The 5,931-nt window shown below is 47.5% G+C and overlaps 1 pseudogene; it reads right to left on the reverse strand.

Annotated features, from left to right (window-relative positions):
• Positions 1-1,818: 1,818 nt before the first annotated feature.
• LOC125508058 lies at positions 1,819-4,351 on the reverse strand (annotated as a pseudogene).
• Between the last annotated feature and the right edge of the window lie 1,580 nt (positions 4,352-5,931).

Genomic DNA, 5,931 nt, shown 5'->3' on the forward strand with positions numbered 1-5,931 from the left:
CGTCCGCACGTCCGCCCGCCCGTCGCCCCGACCCGACGGCCTCGCGCGATAGGCGGCCCCTCACGGCCATCGTCCGCGCGTCGGCCCGCTCGTCGAGCTACGCCGGCCATCACCGCCCTATCCCCGAGTTCAACGCGCCCCTCCGCCGATCGAGCAACAGGCTGTCGATGTGTCTCCCCGTTGGGCCGCAGCGCCACCGCCCCGTGGTTCTCCCCGTGCCTACACCGATCCGCGCCGCTGCTGCGTCTCCCCTTCGGGCCATAGTGCCACAACACGTGATCTCCGCCGTCGCCTTGAGTCCGTCCCCGTGGTTGCACCACCTTGCGCGTTGCCGCTGTGTCACCCTTTCGGGCCGTAGTGCCGTGTCCCGTGGTCAACCGTCGCACCGAGGTCGTCCGCTCTAGGTCATCCCGAAACTGCACCGACCCTCGCGCTGCCGCTGCGTCGCCCCGTCGGGCCGTAGCGAGAGTGGCACGCGATCCCTGCAACCGCCCTAAAGTCTTCCCCGTTGTCGCCCCGACCTGCCCACCGCCGTTGCCTCGCCCCTTCGGGTCGTAACGCTGCGGCCCGTGGTCCACCGCCGTCCACATGCGTTGACTTCCGCGTGATATGCGCCGCGCCGCCTCCCTTGGCGCGGGAACGTCACCGTCCGCGTCGGTCTTCGTCACGTTGACGGGTTCATTATCGCCTACTTCGACACCGCCGCCGCGCTCCTTCTCTAGCCGTCGCCGCCTCCTTAGGCCGCCGCCGCTACTCTTCTTCCGCGGCTCCACGGCGACTACCTCGACACCGGCGACCCCCGACTCGACACCGTCCACGACGTTCTTCGCACGGCTACCTCAACTACGACTACACAACCTACGCTCTCGGCTACCTCAACAAACGGCACAAAGAGCTACCGCCTTGCTTGAGCAACCTTGTTGGTTTCCTCTCCAGCCACGACTCCGCGATGCATCGACCGTTACGACTGTGGGGGGTGTCCGTCGGCTTCCCTTTTTGGATTCTTCTTCAGTCTCATCGTCTGCGTCGCTACCGTTGTGACTGCGGGGGGATGTTGAGTATTATGTTTAGTTAGGAAATATGAGATAGACTAGGATATGTTCCGACTTGTCTTGTACTCCAATTTGACCATATACTCAATACAACAACTATTCCACCAATCCTCTCTCTCCCTTCTAACAGACCTCATACCCTCTCATTTCTTAGAACTGAAGCGTTTTGCATCACTCTTCTTTTTTTTAACAGGGAAAGGCACCAAAAGGCGCCAACTTCATTCAGCTCAAATGCATAGTACAACATGTACTACAAAATCCTGGAATTGCATCTGAGAGATAGTAGAAAGAAAGGGACAAAGGGTATGCCTATGAGCTGAAGAAATACAACCGAAGACAGGTTCTACCAGAGGCGGACGTTTGGTCTATGGGTGTATCTGCACCCTATATGGAAAAATAGTAATTAAATAAAAAGTCAAAAGATTCTGAAAATATTTTTGAAATAAACTCGATCTTCCATTGTAGTACTCGTGCTGCTTAAGGATGAACAGGTCACTAGTTCTGTTTAAATATGGATTACAATCGTAGAAAGCAGCTTCGATACACACACAAAAAGTGGCAAATGGTTTGGTCATGGTTTATGAGTCCTTCGTGCCAGGTTAGGTTAGATCCTCACCTTCTCTCCTCCAGGGAATCACCCAACGATCGAATGGATGATCAGCAGAAACAATGCGGGGCATAATCCTATCAGATAAAAGCAATTTTCGTCTTTGGAAGTGACGTTATGAGTCAATGATTAGATATCAACTTAACAAGGAAAACTTTGTGGAGAAAATCGTACACTGATTATTCCAGAGGACAAGCGTTCTCATGCTAGTACATGTGTATTTACAATCTTATGACAAGATCCTTAACTTTACACAGGGGCTGGTTAATATACAGTGCATACATTATTGTGTATTTGGGGTTGCAACCTAAACGTGTTGAGATCTGCCCAAAGAAGAGAATATGCCATTTCACTGGACGTACAACATTCTGAATTGGAATGAGATGAGGGGTTCTGCCGACTGAGGTTGCTTCTTTCAAAGTTCCAAAGATTATTCCTTAAGAGATCCCTTCTGATTTACTGTTCCTGTTAACCAATATTAAACAGCCATGTTCACGTTAGCATATAAAACAAAAAAGAAAAGAAAAAAACAGATCCCAAACTAGCCAAGTGTGTTCTAGAATCTCAGATGGTTTAGGGGTGGAACCATCATCTTAGCATTTTAGCAAAAGTAAAACTAGGCTATATCGTCTATGCAGAAAGCAGCTATCTTCGTCAGAATGTCATATAAGATAGGAGTATTACTTTTGCAAGTGAGCACACTATGATTTGAAATGCTGGGGTATGTCTGGAAAGTGTGCAACACTCTGAATAACCAGAGTCTTCAGATAGCATTCCTGTAGTAATCATGTCTATCTTCTAATGTATTCCCTCTGTTCACAAATGTAAGACGTTTTGGCAGTTTAATTTAAATTGCCAAAATGTCTTACATTTGTGAACAGAGGTTGTAACTTTTATATGTAAGACCAATATGCTCTAAACTTAGATGAAGAAAGGAATGTAACACTCTGTGACACACCAAGCCACATTCTTCCTGTTAGCTTCTTGTCTGAATTTTCTAAAAATTAGCATGAAACAATTCCTTGTCAAGTCGCATCAGCTCTTAACCAGTCAACAAAACTAATCAAACATTTGATATTAAACTGGTTATCACAGCAGCTGGCTACGTATTAGCGACCCAATATCAAGAAACTCAGCACCATTTGGCAAAACAATTGTATGCAACTCTTATGACAAAAAGGAACGGTATTAACATACAACTGAAAAGCGTGGTAATTTTTTATGTTGGTCTACGCGTGAAAGTAAAACAAGAAGACTCTTACGGAGACAACAAAACATAACTCAGATGCTAGAATATACACATCATAATACTTTACAAATATCTTTCCTCTTTTCAAATACTTACTCTTTACGGATAAAAATGCCCGAATTGACAATCACATTTATCATGCTCAATTTTCAATTAATAGTGATAAAATATAGAAAATTTCATAGGCACTTTTAATCTGAACTCTCTATGAACAAAACAGGCTTTACAGATATTTTCTTCTGTTGAAGTATACGTTGACTTGCCCAACCTTCTGCGTCAGTTTGGACTTTTGGTTCTACTGGTTGATGCATGAAACTTAATACTCATTGCTCTCCAACCATATTTCCCACAAATTTTGTAGAAGGGATAAAAAGTTTTGAAACAATACAGCTGCAGGTATTTGCAGTGCCAGCCGTTAAATAGTTCTGCTTCTTAGGAGTGATTAGAATCGTACTCTAATCCCTCTAATGCAGCTCCGAAACAGCCAGCGGCTAATCTTAACATATGGTTGTCTGATTTACTCAACAAGTTTCCTTTGAATTTAAATACGAGTGTTTCACCATTCTACCGTTCACAAATTCTCCAAAGCATTTAACAGTTCTACCACTGCACCAAGATCAAACTAAAAGACTGCAGTGTAGTTGCAGAGAAGGACGCAACCAATGCAGCAAACATCAAGGCCACGGGTAGGCAATAGATAGCTTAAACTAATATTTCACAGATCAGTTTCGATAAAAGGAAAACTGCAATGATAATCAAATTCTCGTGAGCAATTGCGAACATCAAAATAAAGCTATCCATCAATACACCAACCCAATCTACATTCGACAGCACTGAGTAGAATTGAGCAAAAGTGGGTGAAGGTGAATTGCCGCAGACCCCAACAGCAGCACATCCAAATGAGAACAGAAGTAAAAGGAGACTTGGGGAGGTTAGAGCCTTCACCTCTGGGCTTGCGACTCGTAGAACCTGGCGATGCGCCCGCGGTTGGGGGGCTTGGGCTTGACGGGCTTCTTCCGGCGCAGCCCGGCGATCTCCTGCACGAGCGGGACGTGCACCAGCACCGTCCTCCACGCCACATACCAGCCTGAGGCTCGTCAGTTGACCAAGACGAACGGGCCGAAATTAAAAGGGAACGAGCCAAGGTGAAGGGACGGCCGCCGTACTCAGGAGGATGAATGATAGCACGAAGGTGACGGCCAGGACGGGGCGGAGGACGAAAAGTTGGGCGAGCTCCCACGCCGTCTCCAGGCTGCCACCGGCCATGGCGCCGCCGGCCTTCGGGGGGAGGAAGGAATCTCGTTCTGTGCGACGAGGGTTGAGGGGAGGCCCATGAGTCTATGACATGTCGGCCCTAAACCAAGAGATTGCTGGTTGCTCAATCGTTGAAGCAAAGGAGACTTTTGTTTTTCCAAAAAGAAAAGCAAAAGGAGATTGCTGTTTCTGTATCGTTCGCTCCTCGTAGCTGTAACTCTGTAGCTCATGCTCTTGCCGCGATTGGAGCTGAGGGTGACACACGCTTTACCACGCCGTCGTTCAGACATGAATTAAACCTTCCTTTTTGCCCGATATAATATTATGATTATTGGCTTCGTTGTGTGTTTCACATGAGTTAAGCTGACTTTTAATTACACTGATATTTTTCTTTTTTGTTGGCTTCGCTCTTGCTCGATAGAGGCAATTTTTATGTGCGAGGTGAACTAAATTGTTTTGTGAGTGGTTGTGGTATTCTCATATGTAACACAGAAATGAATATATAATTCTCATATTCGACTGTAAGTGGACACAAGAAAATCTCGCATGAGCGATCTACTCTCTTATAGGTGGGCCGACCAACTCCTCAATGCCCTAATGGATCAGGAGCCAACATTTCAAGAGAGCTTAGAATCTTAAAAGATATGACAAAGCAAAGTAAAAAAGCCAAAATTCCAGCAAAAGTATTTGAAAAAAATGTTTAAATCCGCCATTCAACGTTCGGCAAAACTTTTGAACAAATAAAAAAAAATTAAACAACAAACAGGCAAGCCAGCTAGGAAAAGTAGACCATGCAAACTAATACTTACCAACACAATCCAAATTTATATAAACAAAACTCTCCAGCCGAAATCAGCAAAAAAATATTTTAAAACTTTGGGTTAAACCCATTTGCTCGAATCGAACCAAGCCATCAATTTGAAGCAGACATCAACACATGAGCAAGCAGCAAAGAGCTCTTGACGTTAATTAGTCTCTTGCAAGAAGCAGATGTTGACATAGATTAGAGCAACTCCAACGTGCTCATCCAACTGTCTGTGTGTGTCTGTTTGCGTCCAAACAGATAAAAATACCAGCCATACGCGATAAATCAAACCTAAAAGCTGCTCGCGCGCTGTCCTTCAGACACATTTGCGGCCTAAATTTTTTCCATGATTTGCGTCCACGCCAACACGAGACGAACACGTCGCAAGTCCACTTGGTATCCGCCACGGGCCCACGTGTCGGCCACACAACTACCTCACGCGGCCGTAGTCAATGCGTCCACCTAACTCGGGCACGGATGGCAGCGTCTGGAATCCTTTGGAGTGCTCATTTAAATGCAAGTGTGTGTGTTGGGGGGGGGGGCGAAGGGGAGGGGAGCCTCATCCACTTCCCCTCCCCGTTCACATCTGACCACGCTCGCTCCCCTCGCCGTCGACAGTGCAAATGCTAGCCATGGGTATCTTCTGCAAGAGCAAGGGAAAGCTCGACTCCGACACCACCTCGTCCTGCGCGCCGCCTCCACCTCCAACGGCGCCACCGGCGCCGCCCCGGTCAGCCTGCGCGATGGGCCAACGTGCGACTAGTGGTCGCCGATCATGGGACCGGCTATACATATTGCACTGGCACTACTGCCAGCCGCTATCGCGGGCGAATGTCAACCACCCGCACGATAGCTTGATCCGCACCGCATCCCGGTGTCGGCACTGATGCGGTTGGCGTGGGCCCACGCGTAGGAGCTGCGCAAGCGTTGCGCCCTCCTGGCGCCAAAGTGAAGAAAATATGCC

This window comes from Triticum urartu, chromosome 1, assembly GCF_003073215.2.
Source record: "Triticum urartu cultivar G1812 chromosome 1, Tu2.1, whole genome shotgun sequence".
In the NCBI taxonomy this organism is placed as follows: domain Eukaryota; kingdom Viridiplantae; phylum Streptophyta; class Magnoliopsida; order Poales; family Poaceae; genus Triticum; species Triticum urartu.